General features: G+C 52.8%; 2 long non-coding RNA genes across 2 annotated transcripts; one reads left to right on the top strand and one right to left on the bottom strand.

Annotated features, from left to right (window-relative positions):
- Window positions 1-691: 691 nt before the first annotated feature.
- Window positions 692-25,684, top strand: LOC306641723. Its single transcript, XR_013758266.1, has 4 exons — window positions 692-3,955; window positions 5,655-5,792; window positions 20,442-20,551; window positions 22,226-25,684. It is a non-coding gene; the product is annotated as an uncharacterized lncRNA (long non-coding RNA).
- Window positions 13,585-17,611, bottom strand: LOC306641722. The gene is made up of 3 exons (XR_013758265.1): window positions 17,282-17,611; window positions 17,065-17,104; window positions 13,585-16,323 (listed from the first exon to the last, which is right to left on the bottom strand). It is a non-coding gene; the product is annotated as an uncharacterized lncRNA (long non-coding RNA).

The following is a 25,684-nucleotide window of genomic DNA, read 5'->3' as shown; positions in this document are numbered from 1 at the left end:
AGTATTTAATCCAGAGAGGTTACTAGGGTCCTGAGTTAAGGAGGCTATTTCTATACTGAGTTCCATCTGGAGTTGGTCGAGTTTGGAATAGGGAAAAAGCATTCCACACAGATAGAGCTGCACATGCAAAGGCCCTGAGGCGGAGGAGTGAATAGTAACTGGATGTCACAAATGTTTACTTTGTGGAGTGGGGCATGGCCAAAGGATTAAGAGGGGTCAGACAACAAAAGGCTAGGCATGCTGTGCTGAGGGGTTTGGCTTTATCTTTAAACATGTGGGGTGGTTGGAGGTGTGGCTCAGTGTAGTTGTGGAAGGCCCTGTGTTCTATCTCCAGCACTAGAAAATAAAACGTGGGGGAGCCAAGGAAGGCCTTTCAGAAGGGGTGGGACACAGTCGGATTTGCATTCAGATCTATCACTGGCTGAAGAATGGAGATAGGACTAGCGGTGGGAGAAGAGGAAAGACTGGGGACAAGGACAAGAGGGGCAGTAAGAGGGCTAGTCGATAACCCAAATGAAGAATCGCAGGGCCAATGGCAGTAGGGGACTGCCGTCTAGGGCACGCCGCCTTGCGTTGTTATTTATGTCCATGTAGCTTAACTCTCTGAAATTACTTACCTCTCCCTCCCCACTGAACTGCAAACTCTTTGAAGATAAGCGAGAACCTAATCTTATCTGCAGAGAGGCCAGAGAAAGTGAAAAACGCGGGGACCAGCCCAGGAGCAGTAGCAGGAGGCGGCTCCAAGCCCAAGAGGCAGGAATGGGAGGCTTCTTTCACCCGACCCCACACTTCCTGCAGCCCAGCTGGGTTCCCGCTCCGGTTTCTAAGAAGCAAGTTCTGAGTCACCTTCCTAAGCTCCCTGCAGCAGGATTTGAGGGCCATAGGGTTTGGGAGCACCATGTCACTCCTTCTCCTTCTCCCAATATTGGCAAAGCCAAGAACTGAGCCAGAATATCATGCCTGCCTTCACCCCGGGACCTGGCCCCAGGGGGATGGAATTCGCTTGGAAAGTGGGTAGAGGGAGGTGAAAGCAGCCGGGGAAGCTGGGTGGGAGGAGGGCTTGAGGGAAGGCAGACATCCTCTCAGGCAGGGAGTGGATCAAATGATTAAGCCGCTTCTCTGGTTACCGCTCGGGGCTCTCTTGGTAATTGCTTGTTTACTCACTTCCGGGTCCTCAGAAGCTGCTGGACTCCTGCTGCTCTGGGGGTGGCGGGTTTGCTGGGTCCCCCTCCTCCCCCTGTGCAGAACCCCCTGGGAAGGAACAAAGACCAGAGTTCAAGTCCTAATGAGGTCTCCAGTGAGGTGGAGGCGAGTCTCCGTTCAGTCCCAGGCAGAGGGAAGCTGAAATCCTGGAGCCAGCCCACAAATTGGCTGTTGGCCTGATGCTCAGAATGGGCGCCCCTGGGAGAGGGGCAGGCCTCTGGAACCTGGTTTCTGGGAGAGGGACTTTAAGAGTAAGTAGTCCTGTTGGGCCCGTTTCTTCCACAACCTACCATCCCTTCCCCAGGGAGGGTGTTGGCGTGCTGTGATTTAATGAATCTCTGAAAGTCAGAAAGGGTTAAAGACGTGATAAACACATGCATGCAGACTGTACCCACAAAGAAAGCAGCAGAGGCCCATCCTTGTACCTGACGGTGACTGGTAAGGGTTTGTATTCACGCTCTCAAAGGGGGAAAGATGTCAGTCCTTCATTAATGAAGGTCTGTATCAGCATTCCCATTGGAAGGGATGATCGTGTAGCATTTAAGGAAGACTCCGTGCCTCTGGAGAGCAGCATTTCTGTGAAAACACTGAGGACGGTGGGACCTTGCTAGGAACAGCCCTAAGTTTAAGATTCCCATCTTCAAATTAGAGCACATGATCACTTACTTCCAAATGGTTAGGGCTGTAATCAACTAACCCTTAGGAGACCCCAGGTCAAACAAACTAAGGTAATCTAAAGAAGCATCAACAGGAAGCTAAGTGAAGCGGGGACTGCTGTTTTCCTTAGGGACATTGGGTCCCTAAGGACTCAGCCTTGGTCTCTAAGCTGAGTACTCCTGGGGGAGGCCATCAAGAGTCCTTGACAGGGGAGGCACAGTCACCATCTCCAGTGACATCTGGGGCATCTCTGCCCCTTCCTTCTATTCACTGAACCCTAACTTCAGTCATGTAGCTCCCCCCAAAATCATGTTTTCCTACCTTTCTTTTCCATAGACTGCCCTCCCCACCTACCTGCTGAGCCAAAGAATCCTTGTAGACCGACCCTTCCGCCATAATTCCTCTACTTCTCCCTTCTCCTGACCAGACTGTGTCCTCTCTCTCTAACTCACACTCATCTTTCTATCCCCATAACCTAGCCCAGAATCTGGCGCTGGCTAAGGACGAGCTGTTGTCTGGGGAGACTCCAGTCCTGGTTCGGTTATGCACAATCTGCATGACTTTCAGCAAATCATTTCATCTTTCAGAGTCCTAGCTTCTTCACTTTAAAATAAATCTTGCCAATTCCAACTCACACGGTTACGAATTAAAAATGAGACAACTGTGGAAGTGCTGAACAAAACGCCAGGTGGTGGAGGTGGTAGGAGGGGCGCTTAGCTCCAAGCGAAGACATATTTGTCTTAGTCTGCTGGAACCACCATAATGAAATAAACGAGGTGGTTTAAGCAACAGAACTTCATTTTCTCTCAGTTCCAGAGGCTGGAAGTCTGAGGTCAGGGTGCGAGAATGGTGGGGTTCTGATCAGGGCTCTCTTCCTGGCTTCTCACTGCTTTCTTAGCAGACCTCTCTCTCTCTCTTATAAGACCACAGTCCTATCAGATTAGGGCCCCACCTGTGTGACCTCATTTAATAGTTATATTCTAAAGACTATTTCCAGATACAGTCCCACATGAGGGTTTAGGGCTTCAACATATGAATTTGCAAGGAGCCCAGTTCAATCCATAGCAAGCGATATTAAAGGAGATTCGTCAGCACATAGAACACTTCCGCCCTGGCCCCACTTGCCCCAGCATGCAGATCTGGAACCCTCTCCCCTCTCCATGTTGCAGCTACAGTATATGAATCATGACTTGTCCACCAATATGTAGACGTCCCAGTAGCTGAAGTATTTGCATGACACATCATATAGCTGACAAAGAACATTGCTTTCGAACACCAGTTCATCTCATCTTCATGGCCACCATTTGACAGATGAGGAAACTGAGGCCTAATTGGTCCAACCCAGACTTATGCCTAAGTCCTCTGTTTATTTCCAAACTCTCTCCACCATACCAAGGTATCTGACTGTAGCCACTTCGAAGAAAACAAACACGGGGCTCTAGGAACAGGCAAAATCTAAACCTTTTAAATACCTCCACTATGACCCTATGCTAGTAGCTGAGAAGTTTCACTTGTAATTTGCTCTCATAGAAATCCTTCCTTCCTGCTTAGAACTCTAAGCAGCTTTAAGTCAAAAATATACAAGGAACGAGGTAACATTCTTAGAAGAACTTTACAAATACAAGGTCTTAATATTTTAATATGCTCATTTGATTGGAGGCTGATTTTTAGGCGCACCGCACACGTAGCGTATTGCTTTAGGCTGTCCGGCCCATTCAGGACGACTGAATGAGGCACTATCTCATTTTAATTGTACTCATCCACTAAACATTAACTTAGTTTAGAACCTTCCAAGTGCCAGGGCTTCTGCCCTGCAGGAGCTCATATTCCAAATGTCAGGTGTAGACTCTGCCCCTTGACAGGGAGGGTATAAATCAAACTCTCTCTGGTCGAGTCTACGCTTCCCGCTCCCCGACACCAAAGAAGTCGACTCTGACAGACACCCTGGGGGCTGGAGACCCTCCTCTCGGGAATCCGCAATACTCCCTCCTCAACAAAACCCACACCAGGAAACGCGCGAGGGCCACTCACGCGGGAAACCCGTCTCCCGCGGGCGGGGGCCCAGGGAGCTGTGTTCGCCGGCTCATCGAACGGGGTGCGAGAACTAGGGGTGCCTGGAACGCACGACCCCGGATCCGAGAGCGATTCCTCCTGCACCCCTCCCCCCTGGCTGAGCGCCGCCTGGCCCCGGCCCTCCGGCAGAAGGGGTTTTCTTTCATCTGGCCACGCAGGCCGGGGACCCTCGGCCAAGGTCTCCTCCCATCCCATGAGGAAGGGCGGGTGATCCGGGGAGGATTCAAAGGGGCCCGGAGGTCAGGCGGGCCGGGAGGCTGCGCGGAGAGGCCGGGCTGCGGCGGTCTCCGCGGGGCTTCCTCCTGCTCCCGCCTTTCCGGGCCGGGCGGCGGAGGGGGAGGGGAGGCTCCCAGGCCCGAGGGCCCGGGGCCGCCCCGCCCAGCGCAGGCCGAGGCCGGGCCGGGCGCGCCGCGGGCGGGCGGCAGGGGCGGGGCGGGCCACTGTCGGAGTCGCCTCCCGCGCGCCGCAGCCGCGGTTGCCAGGGTGACCGGGGCGCTCCGGTCGGGGGGAGCGCCGCGGGCGGGGCGGGGGCGGGAGTCGCTGCCGCGTCGCCATGGGAACGGCGCAGTTATTTCCAACCCCCGGGCCGTGCCAGTGGCGCGGTGCCAGGGTGCGAGGGTATTGTAGGACAGCGGCAATCTGCCGCGGCCGGGACGCAACAATGCGCGGCTTCTGCAGCGCGGGCCCCGCCGGCGAGAAGTCCCGGCTCGGCCGAGGGGCCGGGGCCGCCCCCGCGCCCAGCCTCCTCCCGGGCGCTCCGCGGCGGGGAGCCGGCGGCCCGGGGCGCTGCGGCTGCACGTGCTGCCCCCGCCGCCGCGCTCGCCAGACAAAGCGGGGCCTCCGGGGCGCGCTTCCTAGGCCCCTTCCCCCGGTGAACGCTTTGATTCCTCCCCGCTCGGGTCTCCATCTCGCACTTCGTCCCACCCCTCGCAACTGCCTCCTGGAGTGCCCCCTTTGTGCTCGCCACCTTTCCCTCCAAGGCTTCGCCGTCGGCCCCTCCCCCACTCGTCTCTGTGGCAGCTCAGCCCATTTGTTATAAGGGCGACCGCTCCCTCCCTCTGGGTATTTTTCAGCTGCACGTTACCTTTTCTATTGTCCTCTCCCCTTCCTTCGGAACCTTCTTTCTGTCCTCAGCCCTCTTCCAGGAACTCGCCTGGCGTGTCTCTTTCCCGGGTTCCCCTCCACTTTTGTCAGAGGGCTGTGGGACAGCAAGAGAGATTGCAATGGCCACCTAGATTGAGTCCCCCTTTGTATCTCGCTGACACCACCTTTTCTCCCTGCCACTCTGAAATCACATTATTGGGCACCATGATTGGGGAGATGGGGGGGGGCGGGTTCTGCTGTTTTTTGTCGCCATCGGCGGTCTCCATTTGGAAATTCAAGTAAAGGAATCTACTGGGAACTGGCCAGAGACCCTTGAAATGCAACTTGAGTATGAAGCATCTCTCTTACCCCATCTCTGTCTGTCACGCCTCGCTTTGTTTCACACACCACACGCCTCGCCCCACCTCTGGACACCGCCACCCCCAGCAGCCGCATTGTTCATCCTTTGGCACCAGCTCTGGAGGAGGAAAGGGCAGGTCCTCCTCTCCAGGAAGGAAGGTGGGGCAGAGTACCTCCTGCAGGAAGGGAAGGAAAAAGGAGGGAAGGAAGGACGTGGCCAACCGAAGAAGGTGGAATCCGGTGGGAGGGCTTTTCATTGTTTCAACTTTCCTTTTTAGTTCTGGAAAGTCAAGCCCAAGGCCATCCCCAGAACCAAGGTTCTGCTGCCATCTCCCAGAACCCTGGCAGGGACTCCCTGCTTGACCTTGGAGCGGGCAGAAGTGTTGGTGGGCAGAGTTGAATGTATGTTGCAAATGGTAAGCGCTTACATTTCTAATACGTGCATTTCCTTTTGTTTTCTGTCCAGCAAAAAAAAAAAAAAAAAAAAAGATGCCCCAGGGTTAGAACCATGCCTTAGGTGAGAAAAATGTATCCAACATTTCCTGAGAACCTTCTATGTCTACCTGCTCTTACATTGTTACTACTTCACATTTAGTAGGGCTTTGTACTTTATACAGATTTCCCACCTACACTACTTCATTTCAGCCGTTATCATCAGTCCTAACTGTGGTCCCTTTTGGCCCCTAACTTTATTTTATTTGGTGCTGGGGATTCAATCCTGGAGCACACTGGACAAGTGCTCTGCTCTACCACTGAGCTACCCCCATTACCCATAGGGCTCAGGCCCAGGGCCAAATGCAGACTCCAGAAACACCAGCAAGGAAGTGCTTCAGTCATTCTAGACTTGCAGAGTGGAACTTTGCATCTCCATTCAGTTAAGACCCAAATGGGTTGGAAGCTACCAGCCACTTTTCTGACGTCCTTGGCATCTTGTTTCTTGAAAGCCATAGAATGGAAAAAAAAAAAAAAAAAAAAAAAAGACCTACTTTGGAAGATCTTGTCTGAAACCTAGTCCAAAGTTAACCTGTTATTCGTCTTCCCACCTTCTGAATTAGTTAAGGGTCCTGAATGCTCAGAGCAGAGGCTTGAGGAGGGTTATAAAAGTTCATCTTTGTTCTGTGAGAGTGTGACCAACATTTCAAGAACTGGTGAGCAGGGTGGGGATGAGGATCAAGAAGCAGAGCCAACAGCTCTAGATCCTTTTATCTTGTTTTTTTTTTTTTTTTTTTTTTTTTTTTTTTGTTTGTTTTAAATTGCTGATGTGTTGGTTGAGGAAGGTGTGAAGGAAGGGACACCGGACTGTATGAATTTGGAACAAGTGCAAGCAGAGTTCTCAGGGTTTGGCTTTCCTTCCTTCTGTCACTTTCCCAGTGAACAATATTGCTCTAAAGGGATTTTGCTACCACATTCAATCAGCAGACCAACCTGCAAGTTAGTTTGTCCTGGACTTAGGTTGCTGAGTTGAGTATCTGGGCACTTGGACTCTACCGGAAAATACAAGCCCTATGCTTGGTTCTGTGGTTACTGTGTGTGGGATGCAGAGGTGGGGAGGGCAGATTTCTGGTAAACGGAAGAGAGGATTTTCTCATAAACAGAAATGTCAACTCTGAGAGGGTTGGGCTTCCTTAGACATTCATGGTCATGGAGATAGTCAAGGGGTCTAGACAAGGAGCCCACATGTCAGGAATCTGCAATTTTTGATCCTGTCCTGGGTGGGTCATGAACTTATGGCATCCTGGGTCCCTTCTAACTTTAAGATTCTGCAGTTTTGATCAGCATGGTAGCATGCACCTATAATCCCCGAGACTCAGGGAGGTTGAGACAGGAGGGTCGCCAAGTTCGAGGTCAGCCTGGGGATATAGCTCAGTGGTAAAGCACCCCTGGGTTCAATCTCCAGTGGGGGAGAGGAGGACTGCAGTTTTGAGGTATAATAATGATACTAGGCAGCATGCAATGAATAACTGCAGCTTTACTGGGGACTCCATTCATCAAATATTTATTGAGTGTGTACTTTGTACTGCTGTTCTGCTAGACACCATGGGAGATTCAGAGATGTGAATAGTGGGGTTTAAGATCTTAAACTCTACTTGGAATAAAGCTATTCAGGAAGGGTTCCAGGCCAGAACAAGTGGTCCTGTCCTGTACTCCGTCAAAGCCCAGAGGGTCAGCATCCTCTCGCACCATTGCTCGGTGATTTGTTTCTTCCTGACATGCTGGATTCCAGGAGCGTCTGGCTTTGATCTGTATGGGAGGGGTGGGAGAGAGGAATGGTATTCTTAGAGAGGGGCAGAGTGGGCTGTGTCTGCAAGGGTGGACACTGAGCGAGGGTACAGAGCCCACCCTGCCAGGATGTGCTGGGATGGGGACAGGAATGAGGAAAATGAGGTGGAAATGAATGGGCCCCTGTGGGAGAGGTAATGAGGTGAATCCGAAAAATCTGTCACTGAGATCCAAGAAGAGACCGGGAGGGCTGACCTCTCTTGGTCCTTTTAAAAGATGAGATGAGTTAGTTAGAAGCCTGGGCTGGTGAAGATAGATCTGTCGCATTGGCTTCTAGCAGGGGCTTGGGGAAGGAGTAGGTGGGGGCTCTCGACCCTGCTGTGAAAGAACGTGTGATCCGAGCACTCGGGCAGCCGGAAATCAGCTCCAGGGCCTTTCTCTCTTTGATCACCTTTGCAAAGAGGAGCCCAGATAAGCCCCAAGAACTCCTACCCTAACCACTGCTCACCACCTCAGTCCCGATAGCAGCCTCCCCGGGAACAGTCCAGGTGTCTCTGGGAACTCTCAGGACTTGTGAGCCAGAAAGATAGGTGGAGCGAAGGTGGAGCTGACCACCTTCGGTGAAGTGGGTGGTGGGTGTCTGGGGAACTGGAGGGGCTCCTAAGGATTCACACTGGCCCATCTCTTGAGGAGTGTTTCATTGGAATCTGAAGCAACCTCGGGGATAAAAAAAAAAGTTTTACTTTTTTGTTTTCTGTTCTCCATGTGTCCTGGAATAGCCTCCCTCTCCCACAGTCATGGACACTCAGAATCTTATACCTAGAATGTCCTTCAGGGGATCATTTCTAGCAACTGGAGAAAGAACTGAGTGTGATTTGAAGGGTGTTTGGGGGCGGGGGCACTCAAATTCCCCTCTTATTAGCCCGAAGCTTCTTTTGGAACTAGTCTAGGTGCTCTCTACCACTGAGCCACATCCCTGGTCCTTTTTATTTTTTATTTTGAGACAGGGTCTCAATATGTTGCTGAGTCTGACCTTGAACTTTCAGTACTCCTGCCTCAGACTCCCAAGTTGCTGGAGTTACTGGTCTCCACCACTGTGCCCAGCATTTTTTTAAGTGCTGGTGATCAAACCCAGGGTCTTGTACATGTTAGACACACTCTCTACCTGAGCCAATAGCCATAGCCCTGGGTTTAGTTGTAGCGCTCCCATGGATCACTGTCTGCTGTAAGGAACATGGAAAAGAGCCACCCCAAGCTCAGACAAGGAGCCTGAAGGGAAGGGAACCTAGGACTAGGGGATTTTGATGAGGTGGGGGATAGGTGAAGGGAGAGAAGTCAGACACAAGGGTTGGGCCTGGACCCTTCTTCCCTGGTAAGCTGAAGGACTCTGAGTTGCCCCAGGTCCTAATTATAGGTTAGAGGTGCTCAGCCATCTTTGAAGGATGGGGCCTGAGGACCTGTGAGTGAGAGTCACCTGGTCATCTGAGAACCTCTCTGAGGCAGGTGGGTGCAGGAGTGGGCTTCATTCTGTCTTGAATTTGAGAAGAGAAAGACTGCTTCTGGGAGTTTTGTCTTTCTGCATTCAGATCGTCTCAGAGTTCTTTACTTTGAAGAATGAACAGAAGCCAGGGGCTCAGTTTGACAAGGGCTCTGCGGGGGAATGGCGGTATGCGGCTGTGAGCTGCAGGAAGCTCTTCTCCTGCCCGGATGATGGATGTGACAGGCCTCTGCGAGAGAGGCAGCCAGATGCCAGTTGCTTTTCTGGTATTAGCTCTTGCTGGTGGGGTTCAGCTGGAAAGCCCTGGCAGGTACCGCTCGTAAGCCAGAGGAGGACCAGAGGCACCTTGCCTGGACTCAGGGTCCTCGAGGCCCCAGACACCTGTGAGGCAGTTCCTAGAGTTCTGCCTGCGCAGGACCTGGCTATAGAGAGGAGGGGCTGAGTTGGGTCTCAAGAAACCTGGCTCAGATCAATTCAGAGGATTTGATCTTATGCCTAGTGCACTAGGTAGAGTGACCAAGAGAGAGCCCTTGTGCCCAGTGGGCCTCATCAAGCTTTGAGAGCCAAGTTAGTGACACGTAACCCAGGCAACTCAGGTCTGGCCATTCTTGGATTCTCCGAAGCCACTGGGCCTTCCCTGTGAACCCTGCTGTCCTTCCCATCCCTAGCTGCCAACCTCTGTGTTGGATGGTTTGGTTTTATCCTCATCCTTGGCAGAGATGTTTAGGAGCTCGCTGGGCCTAGAGGACTGGAAGGCAAAGAGGTGTATACCTTCACTTTCAGGATCACATCCAAGTCCTCCAGGAGGAGCAGGTGTTCCAGCCTTTGTGTCTGTTCTCTGCCTGCCTTTCCCACCTCGTCTTTGACAACATCCAGCATACATGGCACCCTCTAAGTCACCCAAAGTTCTGCATTTGTAGTTTTCCAGAATGTGCTGGCTCTCTTGCCTCTGTGTCTCTGCCCATGCTGTTTCCTTTCCCTTCCCCCAACCCAGAAATGCCTGGCTCATCTGGGAGGCCTTTCAAGGAGCTTGTGTCTCATCTGTTCTAGAGATCCTTTCCCCTTGCCCCCCAGCTTCCTAGTCTGGAGTAAAATGTCCCTTCTCTGTTCTCCCAGAGGAGTGTATATGTACCCGAGCCACAGCGGTTACCATATTCCGTTGTGGCACTTTGTGCCTGTGTCTTCCCAACAAGGAAACGGTTCCTTCTGGGGTTTCCCAGGTCTCAGCACAGTGCCTGATATGGAATCAGTACTTGTTTATTTGTGTAGTCGCTAATTGCCCATGTCATCCCGCCCCCGGTAGAATTCAAGCTTTATGAGAGCAAGGATCTTGCCTTCTGCCGTTCATTGTTCAACTCCAGTGTCTAACACAGCCTCCAATAAATATTTGTGGAATGAACGCATGGAAGTTGCGGGCTGTGATTCACATTTTGTTTTCCCCCCCGGCTGCCCCAGTGACCTCATGTGAGTTCCTCGGCATACCTAGCATGTCTGGTGGGAGTCTGCTTGTAGTCTTTGGGGCTGGGCTCTTACTCCAGCTGTGCTGCTATGACCAGTTCTCTGCAGGACTCCCAGCCTTGTATGTGGGCAACTCTGAAGTACAGAGGAGTTAACAGTGGGTAACCCTTGGGAAACCAGAGCCAATGGATAAATGCTTTTCTCCCTCTTCCCCTGTTGATCATCCTGAGATACACTTCAAAGTTTTCCTGTAGCATTGGTTAACCAGCTGACGCTTGGCAGTAGACAGCTTCATATGAATCCCTGGATTGGCTCTCTCTCCTTCCCTGCTTCTGCCTCCTGGGATCACATCCCCAAATGTACTACTTGCACAAAAGCCTTTGTCCCAGGCTCTGCTTTGGGACGAATCCAGGTGAAGAGAACCCTCTTGGCTCTGCCACTTAATCGTCCTGTCTTTGGGTAAAACCCCTTAACTTCTTGCTTCTGTTTCCTCAGCTGAAAGGTGAGTATGGAAATGCCCACTGCAAAGGGTTTCATAATACTGGATAACGTAATGTGTGATGTGTGAGAGTGTTGGATTCAGCACCCGCCTGTATCATCAGCTCTCACTTAAGATTTCTTTTCTTCCTGCCTGTTTTTGTAAAAAGGCAGGTTGGGGAAGTCTGCTTGGCCTCCGGCTGGCAAGGCCTGTGAACAAACGTTGCTGAGCCTGATCTCGGCTCTGGTGGGAAAACCAGAACAGAGGAGCACAGGGTGACTAGGCCAGATGACTCAGGGATTTGGCAACTGGATCATTCTTCTTTGGAGCATTCTGTAAACATTGGTCAATGGTCTTGCAACATGCCTGGCAGGTGGAGGCGGGAAGAAGTGAGGGTGTGGAGGATGTGGAGGCCGGGAGAGGCCAAACGCGTTGCTCACAGGGGCCAAGGGTGGCGTGTGTGAGATGCTTTTCCAGCACACTGGTATGAGGCGTCTTCATGGAGGAGGCTGGGATGGTGATGAGTTCTCGGGTTCTCTTTCTGTCCCCACTTCTTTCCTATCAACCCCACAGCCTCTCCCAGATGGCATCCTTTTGCTGCAGAGAACAATCCCAGAGTTCTTCATGCTTCTCTGCCCAAAATAGCCTAAGGCCCAAAGCAATGAAAACTTAAGAGAACGATTTCTGCCCTTACCATAGGGATGGGAGAGGGATTTGGGGGCAGGGCTCTGCCGGGCTTACATACCATATGCCTCCTCAGCCTGCAGGGAAGGTAGGTTCTGGGTGCGTGTTGCCCCTTGGCTACTGGGAAGCTCTTTGGGAAGTGACTCAGGAGGGCTGGGTCAGCTTTTTTAGCATTTAATCATTACATCTTGGAGCAGGAAGGCCTCTGCTTCCCACTCTCCCTGGCAGTCTCAGCAGATAGTTGAGAACAGCCATGCTCATGGTCTGCAGAGGGATTAGACAACCACAGAGGGGAGGTTGGGGCCAGGGTGATTGGCAAGTGACTCCGCCTCCACAGAGTTAGCCCCATCGCTCAGAGCCACCCTCTTCTACCTCCCAAGGGATTAAATTCCTGTCCTCTTGGAAATCTGGCAGACATCTGGTTCTGGCTGGGCCCTGCTGAAGGACCTCAGGAGCAGAAAGGACAATCTTTAGCAAATGATGGCCTTGCTGGGGCCACACTGTTGTGTCTGCTGCCCCTCTGCTTCCCTGACCCCACCCCATGTCTTCCTTTCTGACAGTGGGGGCCGGAGACCTAAGGTCCTGTGTCCTCTTGCACTGGGCCAGCGAGTCCTGTTCCCCAAACATGCTGAGCATATTGCACCCACCTTCAGGCCCCTGTGCCTGGCGGTCAGGTGTACTTAGAGACCTACTGGTCTGCGCACACTGTGCTCCTGTCCTGCGACCTCCTTTCCTGCCCCTTAGTCAGCTGCTGGCTGTGGAGCACTAGCAGAGTGAGCCAAAGATATGGGAACTTTCTCTGCCGGGAAGTTGGTGCGAGGGGAGGGAAGAGGAAGAGTGAAAACGGGGAGGACACAGGCAGTGAGAATCTAAACTAACTGCCAGGGGATTTCATCTCTAGGCTCCTAATTCCCAAATTGCTACACTCCTCTGGGGACGAGCCTGGGATTGGTTACACGTGTCTACACTGTTCCCACATGCAGAAGTCAGTGTGGGTGGCTGGTCAAACGCGTTCCCAGCCCTAACCCTCCTCTCCAACTTCTGGTCCTCTCCATATTCCATTCCCATGGTCATCCGATTGGATGAGTTATGTCCTTTATCACGGTGGTTCTCAAAGTGTGGTTCCCAAACCATCAGCCTCACTTGGGAACTTGAATTGCAAATTCCATAAATTGAGCCCAGACCCACAGAATCTAGCTCTCAGGATGCCGCCCAGCCATCTGGGCTTATGAAGCCCTCTGAGCCATTCTGAGGCTCTCTGAGCCACAAGGTCTGCAAGAGTTTGAGCAAAGAAAGCCTTGTCCAAAGCAGAGAGGCCACGGCAGGGGTCAGGGACTTGCTCTACCAGGCCAGGCTTCCTGGTGAACAAGGCACTGGGTGACATCTACCCCCGACCCCAAGGGTGCTGAGTGGGCACCTTTCACTGATGTTTCTCTTCACTGGAAGGGGAAGTCACAGAGGTAGAAAGGCTTTTCTGCCATGGATATGAGAAGCTGGGAGACAGGGGCAGTGGAAAGAGAAAAAGAAGAAAGGAAAGAACAGGGGAAACGGTTTCTCCTCAGAGGCAGCATTCAGGGGACCAGTGACTTGCTGGAGGAAGCAGCTCAGCATTAAGAGACAGTGGCAGGTCAAGCATGGTGGCACATGCTGTAATCCCAGCTGCTCAGGAGGCTGAGGCAGCAGGATCACAAGTTCAAGGTCAGCCTGGGCAACTTTTTGAGATCCTGTCTCAAAAATAACTTTTAAAAAAGGGTAGGGCTAGGGCTGTGTACCTCAGTGGTAGAGCATTTGCCTAGTGTGTGGGAGGCCCTGGGTTCAATCTCCAGCACCAGGGGTGGAGAAAAAAAAAAAAAAAAAAAACAAGGGGAGAAAAGAAAATGGCAGTGGTGCTCCTGGCTGGGCTTTCAACCTCTTCTTGGGAAGCTGAGGCAGGAGGATCCAAGTTCAAAGCTAACCTTCACAACCTAGCGAGGCCCTAAGTAACTCAGGGAGTCCCTGTCTCTAAATAAAATATTAAAAAAAAGGGCCGGGGATGTGGCTCAGTAGTATATTGCCCCTGGGTTCAATCCCTGGTTAAAATAAAGCAAACCATAGTCAAAAGTCAGGTATTTAACAATGCTAGTATTTAAAAAAATATATATGTTTCTGGGGTCTGGACCCCAAGTACAAGCAGAATCAAGAGGCAGGTTGGTATGTTGGAAAAAACAATTCTGTAGAAGTCAGGAAGCCTGGGCCCTGATTTCAGTTTTGTTATTAACCAGCAATGCAATCATGGGCCAACCACTTCCCTCTCTAGGCCTCAATTTGCTTATCTGTAAAATGGGGACATTAGATTCTGTCTAATGGCAGGCTAAGATTTAACAGTCTGTGAGTCCCTGACTTTGATTAGTCGGTCCCCATGATCAGGATTCCCAGGTATACACCATGGTGTTCTGGCCTTTGCCTTGTGGAGGGAGAGGAACCAAAGAAAAGAGGTGGGGCAGTGTGGCTGGATCCAGGATTCAGGACCAGGGCACGGAGGATGGAGACAGAAAGCAGAGTGAGATGCTGTCTGAGAGGTTGACACATCATGCTCAGAGAGACAGTTTGCGCAGTGTGTCTGTTTGTTTTTGTTTTGTTTTATTTTTTTGCCCATGAAGCTCAGGTTAGCAGCTCATAAACAAGGAAGTTCCCAAGAAAGAGGAGCGGGAGGACTGGCCTTCAAGACCTCTGTACTTCTTCCTCCTTGACTTCATGACATTGGAGATTCGAATTCCCCTTTTCTCTTCCCCACCACAGTTGACACAGCTGGAGACAGGGAGACCAGAAGGGAGGTCGCTTAACATTTTTAACTCCTGAGTTAGCCTGGCCTTAGGGAAGCAGCTCAGAAAGGAGGGCAGAGAGCAGACCCCTGGCTTCAGGCGGGAAAAGGAAGAAAGCCGCCAGTTCTTTAACAAGACCGGCTCTCTGGCCTTCCCAAGCATCCTCGGGTTCTGCCCACTGGATGCCCCTGTTCCCGCCCAGGCCAGGGGTGTGTGCCCTGAGCCTCACTCACCTTCTTCCTCTTTGGGGACCACGCACAGCATTGGGGAGCAGCTTAAGTGGCAGAACCGGTATCAGAACACCCCGGGGCTCTATGAGGCTCTGGCTTCTACTCCTGGGAATGGCTGGAGGCTATTTCTATGCCTTAGTCAGCACAGGGCGGGAAGGCTGAGGGCCTGGGAAAGGCCAGTGGTGTGAGCTTCTGTAGCAATTGCTCCTTCATAAACACGGTAATAGCAGGTCTGAGATTATGGCTGTCACCCCTGATAATTATCAGCTGCAGCGCCTTCCCCCCTAGGTGGGCCACCAAGCTCATCACTACACAGGGGGCTGCAGAATAAGCTCCAGACTTCCAGATCGCTTCTTCCAGTTGCTAGGCAACTGGGAGTCTGTGCTGGAAGGGGGGATCTCATTTAGGAAAATCTCTCCAGGTCTCCCGAACCTCTGAAGTCTAAATGGATTGTTCTCCAATTGGAGATGACTGGTTGTTCCCTTGAGGGTCAGAGGCTGGTCCAAATGCGAGGGTAGTCAGGACTGGAGACACGTGAGGGACCCATGGCCCAGGGACACTGGGGAGGGGAGGCTGGTCTGGGAGCAACCCTTTTGCTGACACTCCTTGAGTGTTATTTAGGGCACAGGGCTCAAAGTGTCATGCTGGGTCAAGGTTAACAGGATCTAGGGCCAGTAGTCCCTGTTGTCTCCTTCAGCTGGTTGGGATAAGAAGCAGCCCATGGGTGTCTGCCTCATACTGGCCAGTGAGGCCCAAGAGGTGAAGAGGGCAGGAAAGCGGGTTAGTGTTTGTTGGCTTGTTTTTGGTGGCAAGAACCTGTGTCAGGGAACAGGCCCTGGTACCTTTGCTCCATTCCAGAGCTCCATGGTTCAGTTGTGAGATCTTGGGGCTGCCCTTGGAGCTGCCCTGATTCCTTACCGAAGATCATGTAATTTGAGGACTGATGAACCCAATCTTATCTGCTTGTGAATCTACGATATTGTCTCAGGCAAGGCTCAGGAATCTACTCCTGAGATACTTGGTCACTGTGTCATAGGCTGGGACAGGTACAGAGTTGGAGGGGGAGAGGTGGAGAGGAGAAGGCTGCAGGATCTACTGGCCCTGGATCCTGTTACATTTGACCCAGAATGACATTTTCCTATCGAGTTCTGAGCAGTGTGTCCAACTCTGCTTTCCTGGTAGGAAACCATAGCTTAGAACAGAAACCAAAGGCAAAGGAATTTAATAAATCAAACTAACCTTCCTTGACCATGTACTCAGATAGACAGGTGCAGGGACCTGGAGGGAAAGGAGGACCTGTGTGACCCAGTTCCTGCTCTTAGGAAGCTCACGGTCTGGCCAGGGAGGTGTCCCGTGTACTCTTGCAACTCAAGGTCATTCTTCTTCCTGGGAATGAGGTTCTCACAGTAGTCGGAGGCCGAGGCTTTGCCGAAGGTGGAGGTAATCAAAACCGGTTTATCTTCCCAGAGCAAGACTTGCCTCAGGGTCCCCGCTGGTTGGAAACCGGGCGCTTGGATTGCCTAAGTCAGGGTGCTGGGAAGCAACTCCTGTCTTCGGAATCCTGCTGAGGTGGGGCGGCTGTGTAGGAGAGGGAAGCGGTGAGGCGTGTCCCTGGGGTGGGGGGCTCCCTGTGGAGCTGCTGGCTGCCCAGCAATCCTGACCACAGTCCTCTCCACCTAGGAGAGATAGAAGGAGACAGCGAGGAAAAGAGCAAGCCGCCCACCACTCCTGGTCATCACTCTAGACCGTGGATCACAGTCACCTTCAGGTTCAACAAATATTCATGGGGTTCCCACCGTGTGCCAGCTATGGGGCCTGGTGCCTCTTGGTGACTGTCTTATTCAGGCTACCTTCTCTCAAGAATTCCATGAAGTAGGCTTCAGCTTCGCTCCACATGGGAATTGGAACTTGGGAGGCTTAAGACGACGTGCCCACTACCCTTCAGGTTCGGGCTGAGCTCAGTCTTGCTTGCAAGTTGTAGTGTTTTGTACTCATCTGATCTGAAATCAGGTTCACTACCTATTCTGCACTCCTCCTGGCTTCTCTGTGTCCGTCAACAGCCCCTGGTCCAGCTGCTTGGGACATGGAGGTTTTCCTGGGCACCTCCCTTTCTCTCCTTCCTACTTTCTGTACCTGTTTTTCTTAGGCTCCAAACATCTCTTGGCTCTACGTCCTCTTTGCCATTGCTGGGTCCCTGGCCTAATTCAGGCTGTAATCGTTTATCAGTCTGTCACCACAGTGGCCTCTAGACTGGTCTCCCTGCCTGGAGCCTCCCACCCTCTCCCACCCAACCTGGACCTGGAGAGTGCCTCTCCGTACCTTCCAAAGAAATGCCGATCCATTATTTTCAAGAAAACTCCTTTCAGGTTGGACCTTGACTGTGGTGCCACAGCTCCTACAGGTCTTCACACCCTCTCCTGTCCCCTGCACACCCCCTGCCTTCGGTCCCCGAATGTGCCGCAAGCCCTTCACCCAGGTTTCGCTCAAGCTCTTTGTTCTTTCTGGGCTGCCCTTGCTGTCACTCATCTCCACTCACCTCCCAACTCCTATCTGTGTCTTCTGACTCAGCCCAGGGTGCCCTGGTTTTTGTTAGCATTTCTAGATGCCCCCACGTGGAAGACTGGCCCTACAAAATGCTACCTGTTCCCAGAACAGAACTTGGGCCTGTGCAGACCAGAAGTGGAATTATCTGATGCCTGACAACAGTTGTTGTTATTTGACAGATGGATAGACTTAGGTGTGGTGCCACATACCTGTGACTCAGGAGGCTAAGGCAGGAGGATCCCAAGTTCAAGGCCAGCCTGGGCAATTTAGTGAGATCCTGCCTCAAAATAAAAAGTAAAAAGGACTGGGGAGGTGACTCAGTGGTAAAGCACCCCTGAGTTCAACTCCCAGTCCCCCACCCCCACCCCCCAAAAAAAGAAAGAGAGCTTTTTTACCTGGGGGAGATACTGTGACATCCCAGTTACAAACTGTGAAGCCGTATGTATATATTGTATAGTTCCTTATTCAAAGGAATAGAGTTAGCATTCGTTGAAGCTCACCGTGGACCGTGCTGGCGTCTTTGCATGTGTAATGTCATTTAGTCAGCAGTGCTGGGGCTGAGGCAGCACAGACTGGAAGGGTCTCTAAGGGGTTTCCCAGCCACACTCAGCAGTGAGGTGCCACATCGGGGACTCAGATCCAGTCCAAGGCTCTGCTTCCTCCACTGCCTCCTGCTGCCTGTGTTAGTTAGGGGCAGCTTATGCAGTGTGGAGATTATCTTTTGGCTATTGGAACTGCCACAAGGAAGGGAACCGGGATAGGGGCCCCGGGACAAGAGAATCAGTGATGCCAGGGACCCACAATGAGATACCTGCTTCATGTGGGGTGTTTCCCTCTCTTCATTTCCTCTCTCCTGAAGCACAATTCCTGAGTAGCTTTGCCACAAGGTGGCCCGAAGGCTGAGATCACTGTGACTCGTACCAGGATCAGTCCTGTCTGGCCCATGCCTAGATGACCATCGTTATCCTGGAGAGAAGAGGAACAGGGCTGGGATGTGGGGCCTCTCAGGAGCCCTGGGGAGGGCCTGTGCCCTCACCAGTCTCTGCTCCAGCAGAGCACCTGGCCCCAGGGGGGCTCAGCACGGGGTTGTTGCATGAATGAAAGAATGATCAGCAAGTTCCAGAACACCACACTTTCCAGGAAGGAGAAGGGAGTGTTTCCCAGTTTCTTGGTGTCTGTCCCTAAGGTCCTGGACATTTCCACCATGAGACATTCCAAGGGCCCCCTGTACTCCACCTTTCTCATCTTCCTTTTATTTTTATATTTTTGCAGTACTAGGTATTGAAGTGCTAGAGCTCTTACTTGCCTAGCACTGAGCAATATCTTCACCCCCAGCCCTTTTAGATTTTGAGACAGGATTGAAGTTGCCAGGTTGGTCTTGAACTTGGGATCCTCCTGCCTCAGCCTCCTGACGAGCTGGAATTACAGGTATGTGCCACTGGGCCTCTTCTGGTCCTCCTTGGGTAATTAGTGCCCCCTCCCACAGTACTGGGGCTTGAACCCAGGGCCTCTCACATGTGGGCAAGTGTTCTACCCCTGAGCTACATCCTTGGCTTAGCCTATTATTTTTTCCAGGCCTGTTGTTCCCCTTGAGAATGGTTTATTCAGCATTTTTTGGTGCCTTCTCTGTGTTCAACAGCTCTGCAGGTAGAAAAGGGATGAGGGTGTGGTCCAGGAACTCGTGTGCAGTGGGGTGGCCAGATGGGGCACCAGACAGTTACATGGCGTTTGAATGGCAGTGAGAGCAAAGAGGAATAGCCAGCATTACTTAAGTGGTTGGGTTCAGGCAGGGCTTCCTGGAGGCAGTAAGAGCTGAACCAAATGCTGGGCTCTTGCCACCACCCTGGGGGTGGTGAGTGCCTCCTTACCCCTGGGGTCTGGGCACATAATTTGCTTCACTTAGCCCCAGCCCTGTTTCGAGGACGGGTTAGGGTTGTAGGAAAGGGAAGGTAGAGATGGAGAGTATCCAGGATGTGCATTCCAGGTAAGGGATCAGCCTTCTGCAGGGGGCTGAGAGTGGAGCCCAGGTCCCCTCCTCCTCTCCCGCCAGGGCAGGGTGTGGGTGGCACCTGAACCTATCAGTCATGTGTAAGAGCCAGGTTACTGTTCCCATCTGCCCCTGGTTCCAACGCTCTTGTGGAGAGAAGGCAGCGCAGGGTGGCATGGTGTGAGGAATCGCGGGCTCTGCGATCTGTCATGGCACTTCTCAACTTGCCCAGAGCAAGACATAGCTGACACTTAGCAGGTGCTAGGCACTGTTCTAAGCACTTTACATACCTGAACGGAGGTACTATTACTGCCAACCCAAATCTACAGATGGGGAAACCGAGGCACAGAGTGGCTGTCTCAGTGCCCACACACCCAACCACTACACTACTCTTCCTAGTGATCACTGAACTACAGGGACAGTAAATGTCCTTTGCTATAAATAGCAACTGCTATAGAAATTCATGAAAGACATTTTATCTTAAAAATTCATGTACGTTTTGCATCTCTTGCAAAATAAAATCCCTGTTTAATAAAAACAATGTAGTACAATTTATGCTTCAGAGAGATGGGCCCCATTTATCCCGCGTCCTGAACCAAGTATCCTCAGAACACAGGCTGAAGCAGGAGAAGTCAGTCGGGCATAGGTTTCAGACAGGAAGGGCTCTGGGCTGCAGGGGCTGTGCAGTGAGGGGCCAGAGCGAACTTTCCAGGGGGCTGAGTTGCCTTCCACTCTCTACCCTCCCACCCTGTCTACACTCAGGTCTCTCTGAGGTCAGGGTGCATTCTGGGAACATCATCAGCATGTGCGCTTCTCTGTCCTCGGGAGGTGGAGGGCTTGCGTCAATGGCTCCTTCCACTTTACAGTCAGGGGAGCGGTGGTCTCCTCGCTCCTCCTTCCCCTCCTCTTTTGTTTTCTTCTAGAAGAGGCCTCCCTGAGCATCACAGGAGTCCACAGGCAGGAGACCAAGCTCCAGGAACCTCTTTCGCTTTAGCTAATAACATTTAGTTCCCTCCGTGTTTCTAGTTCCTCTATTTTCTAGAAGTTTTAGTGTTTGTTCATGTTGAGCCACTGCAGAATTCCCCTTGAGCAGTCTTAAAACAGTACCAACCGCCACCACAAACCCAACATTTCCACCCTCTTTCTGTACCCTTCCAATTTCCAGAGCGTTCCTTCTTCTTGGCCAAAGCTGGATTGCCTTCTTTGGTTCCAGACCTGAGTCACACTTTCCCACCGCTGCCCACGAAGCTCAGCAGGGCCATTTCTACACTGCAGGTGAAATCTGCAAGCTTCCCTCTCCTCTGATGCCTTTCACTCATCTGCTCTGAAATCTCCTTAGTGTCCTTTACTCACCTGTGGGTCATTATTGAGTACCTGCTGTTGGCAGATGTGAGAGGCAAGAGGGTGATGTGGGGAATGTGACCACAATATCTCGTGAAGCTTACACTGCCCAGTGAGGTCAGTCACAACAAACAAAATCACCCAAGAATAAATAAATAATATGCTTTCAGATAGAAGTGCTATGAAGAAAATAAAAATAGGGCGCTGTACGGAGTGACAAGAGGAAAGGAAGCATCCAGTGCAAAGGTCCTAGGGTAGAAAAGAGGATGGAAAAAGGAGGCCAGTGTGGCCAGATGTGGTGGCTGAGAGGATGCAAAGTACCAGATGAGGAGGGAGAATGAGCAGGAACAGATCCCGTGACGTCTGAGACTCCATACACAGTAAGGAGTGGCATCTCCATTTCCACGCAGTAGGGGTGTGACGTGATCGCTCACAGAAAGGTCAGCGCTGGTTGTTGTGAAAGTGGGTGTTGGGACCAAGAACGGGAACCAGGAGACACACGAATGGTCCAGGTGAGTGGTGATGGTGGCTTGGATGGTGTCATTTTGATGGGGACAACAAAGAGGGGGAGAAGTAGACTTGAGGCTGATCTTAGAGGCAGCCACCGTGGAGTAGAAAAGCTCTACTTTTCTCCTGAGTCGGGGACCCAGAAGTCCTGGGATGGAGTCCAGAGCTCACGGTCAGCAGCTGTGAAGCCTAACATTTCAGTCCCCTCATCTGTGCAGTGAAGGTGACTGGCACCTGCCTCCCAGCTCCTCAGGAGGGGAGATGCAGAAAGTGCCTAGCCCACGTCACCTGTGAGAGGGAAGGCAGGGTGTACCGAGCCGGGTGGGCAGCATCGTAGGAGTTTCCCTCCTCTCCTCTACTAGTGGGGTGAAAGGGAGCTTGCCCCCGATGCCAGGAGTAAGCCCACCCTCAAGGCGACTCAGCGCCAACTTAGTGTTAGCCGCGAAGCGTGCATCTGGGGGCCACGCGTTGCCTTTCGAAGCAGGGAAGAGGGTTTTGAGGGGTGTTGGATGATGCCTAGGCTGGTGGGAGAGGATGGCCTGAGGGCTGATGGTGGCTGACCAGGGCAGCAGGGCCACCACCTGGGGTGAGCCTGTCACCGTCCTAGGGGCTGGTCTCAGTGCCTTGGTGGGTGAGGGGAGGAAGGCCGGGAGCAGCCTGAAGACTGACAGGTTTCCAGAAGCCCTCAGCAAGTCCGACTGTTGACCTTTAATGGGTGAGGCAGGCCAGTTTGGAGTCCTTTCGATGAAAGTTCGGAGAGCAGAGGTCTGGCCTCTGGAAATCCCCGGCCTCTGTTCCTTGTTCCTGTGTTCCTGTGGTCCTGCGCTGGCTCTTTGTGAGTCTGTGCCGGGCTCTGTGGGAGCTGGCTGGTGGCGGGAGGGGCACACATGGACTTTCATGAAGGCCCGAGTCAAAGGTCAGTGGAACCAGTGACGTTCCCTTTCACTCTCTCAAGTGTGGACTCTGGAACCTCAGGCCCAGGGGGAAGTGAAGGGATCTGTTATCAGCAGGGTGCCTGGGTCTGTCTGGCCGCATGCCAAGCACCCCACATGTTCACAGCATGCTGCTGAAGAAAACCTTACCTCCATTTTTTTATTCTAGAAACCTGAGGCTCTGAGGGATGCAGACATCTTTCCCAGTGTCCTGGGCCTGGTCTTGGGTGCTGAGCCTGCTCCGCTAAACAGTTCCTGCTCCTACACAAGTGACCCCAGATAGGCTGGTGTACCTCAGGACCTCCAGAAAAGGAGCCTGGAAGAGCAAAGCCTAAAAAGGCGCCTATTGGTGGTGGATCTCCCTGCACTATGCAGCTTTCCTGCAGGCCTTAGTGGGGCATCCGTAGGTGTCCCCTTACCTTAGCAGGATCTATGGAATCTTAACTGGGTGGTAAACCTTGTGTTAACTGGCTTGCTAGCTATGATGCTCCCGGCAAGTCATTGAACCTCTCTGAACCTCAGTTTCTTTGTCTGTAAAATGGAAACCAGAATGCTTATTGCCCAGCTGGACTGTTGAAGGACGAGGACTATGACAGTCAGTGACTTAGCACAGCACCTGGCTCTGCCACGGCTGGAACATGGGAGCCATTTGTGTCATACAGTGTCATTCAGTTGTCTTTCTGTCGGGGGAGCTGTGGGAGAGCTGCTCCTGCACCCCTTGCTGAGGCCCCTCCTTGTCACAGCCTGTTCCACAGAAAAAGCAGAGTGCTGGTCACTCCTCTCCATCCTCCTGGAAAGCTGGGGTCCCTGCAGGCCATTGGGCACTTGCCCCTGGTGTGCAAGACTCAGACACTTGGTGACACCCTCTGCCCTTCAGCTGGCAGCCATGCCCACTCCCTCGGTTGTCCTGGGCGGGCTGGGCAGGGGAGCTGGCCTCGTGCTGTGGAGGCTGGCCCTGTGCCCTGCTCCTCTGCCAGCTGGGCGGCTGGGCCGGCAGCAGCTTGGATGGCTCCAAGGCCCGGCGGGGGCCGCTGTGGGCGGCAGCCTCCCTGAGCCCCTCTGTTAGCATCGGGCCATCTGGTGCCTCTGTCCCCTTTTGTGTGCTGGAGGGAGAGGCTGGGCGGCAAAGGGGGAGGACAGGGGATGTCTCAGCTAGCTTTCTTCTGAATTGAGGAAGGAGGAGTGTGAGAGGAGCGGAGCAGAGCCAGGCAGAGGAGGACGGGAGGAAGGACAGGGGGAGACTGGACAGGCCATGGTGGGCAGAAAGCCAGAGGCTTGCCTGGGAGAGCTGGAAGGAAGGGGGAGACAGGCAGGAGGGAGAAAGCCAGAACAGAGAGCTCTGTGGGGAGGAGAAAGTGAGCCTGAGAGGGAACAAAGTCCTCAGGAGGGTGAGCCAGAGGAGCGGCCCTCTCTGTTCAGGAAAGAGGAAGTGGGAGTGTGTGGGCTGGGGTCCTTCCGGTCCTATCCAGGCGTAGGTGAAAGAGGGGCAGCCTGGTTGCAGGTGGTATCCCAGCAGAGCAGCCTGGGTCCCTCTGTCCTGTCCAGCAGCGTGGCTGCCGGGCTGAAGGGCCTCCAGCTGCAGACGGTCGGAGGATGTGGAGTTAGTCCCCGGGCTGGGGAGAACAGGTCGCAGTGACAAACATCCCCTTCGATGGTGGGTGCAAAGGTGTGCCTTCCTAGGGCTCTGGGGACAGGCTATCCCGCAGCAAGTCCTGGCTCCAGTAACAAGGACACGGACAACGAGGTTGTGCTGCTTGGTGTTTCTCTGGTGCCGTCAGGCTTGGGTCCCATTTGGCATTCACTGAGGTCACAAAGGACCCCATGGGTGGCTCTTTTCTCCTGGAAGACTACACACAGTGACCTTGGGTCAGAAGCACCCTTCCTCCGAAGACCAGAGGCAGCTGCTCAGCGTTGAGCTCACCTCCCTCTGGGCTTCTCCAGGCAGGCCCCGTGCCCAGGCCTGTACCCTCCCTGAGGTATGGTGAGCCCCTTGTTGTCCCCAAATCTGCCCCACGATTGGCAGAGGGCCTTATCAGCATTTGTTTTCTGGTCCCATGTGGAAAGTGGGCCTAGTCACCTTTACTGTCCTTGTAGAAGGACGTCCTCACTAAGTCCATGCCTGAGGTTCTGGAGGGCAGCTCGGGCTGAGGAGAGCCGAGTGTGATTGCTTCAGTGCATTCAGGTCCATCAGCATCAACCAAGTGCTGGGACGTTTTTTCTTCCATTATTAAAGTCACTTGAAGAGCTTGGGCTGACAGCTCTGGGAAGCACTTTGCAGCTCAGGTGGGGGGGCCGGGTGATGCATCCTGTCCCCAAATGGATGTACAAGTCGTGGCTTTGGAGGGGTGTACCTCGGATGGGGATAGGATCAATGAGGAGGTGGGGGGAGCGTTCCCAGCCACAGAGACACATTCACCTTGAAGGTCCTCATGCGTGGTTCAGAAAGTCCCCAAGGTCACCAGAGGCAGCAATGGACAGCTGTAAATGAACAGGGCTCCGCAGGAGATGTCCTTTCAAGTGTGTCTGCAGAAGCACTGACAGCTGGCTCAGCTGAGCCACCTGAAGAAGGGACAGAGGTGACTTTAATAAACTGCTATTTATTGAGCACTTACAATGTTCTGGGCACTGCTACAGGCTGCCACAATTAGTACTCTTACCAATCCTGAAAGGTGTGAGCCAGGAAACTATGGCCCAGAGAGGCTGAGGCACTTACTCACCATCACACAGCTAGTAAAGGACAGTGCCACTGTTTAAACTGTGACTAGGGGACAACAGAGTCTGGGTGCTCTCCACTGAGCCACATTGCCAGCTAGGCCTTATGGGAATGCAAGGAAGGAGAGGCATTGGTGTTGGGGATGCTGTTGGGGTCAGAAAAGGCTGCAAGCGAAGACCTCGAAGAATGAGCAGAATTCTAACATTTGGAAAAATGACATTTCTTCTAAAGGGAGAAAACAGCAGATCCAAAAGTACTGGGCCATTTGGGGATCTGGGCAGAGCACAGAATATGGACCAGTGTTTGGAGATCAGGCCACTGAACCTATGGAGTCTTAATGCCACTGCGGGAGGTAGTATTTTCTTCAGTGATGGTGGGGTCCCATGAAAATTTTGATGAGCAGAGTCACAGGGTCAGTGGTGTCCTGGCCCCAAGGAAAAGCTAAAGGGAAGAGGATGGTGTGGGCCAAGGTGGAAGGCCACCGCAGGGAGAAGGATGGAGAGAAGGGTGAAGGGGCCATGTCTGCAGGGACCCTGTGGGGGCAGGGGGCGAGTGGGTGAGGACTGGGAGAAATAAAGCAGGGCCGAGATGTTGGCCAGGAGGAGGGTGGGGTTATATATAGAAACGAGGAAGTCGCAGAGAGGTGGTGCTTTTGGGTAGCGGAGGGGACAGAAAGGAGAAGGCGAGAGGGGATTTTGATTTTGAACTTGTTGAGGGTCAGTTGTTGGTTGGGTCTCAGGAAGCAGTGGGGCTCCCCGATCCTCACCCCCAAATCCTCGCTCTGAACGCATTTGGACTTTCCAGAACCCTTCAGGGCCTACTGGATCTTCCCCACAGAAGAACTTGCTCATCCTTCTGCAGACTTGCATGGCGCCAGGGACAGCAGGGGCCGGATACAGAGGCCGGCTGCAGGGA

Source organism: Sciurus vulgaris (assembly GCF_902686455.1).
Source record: "Sciurus vulgaris genome assembly, chromosome: 12".
NCBI lineage: Eukaryota > Metazoa > Chordata > Mammalia > Rodentia > Sciuridae > Sciurus > Sciurus vulgaris.
Note: the sequence above shows the minus strand (reverse complement) of the source record. Positions and strands in the feature narration are given on the sequence as shown.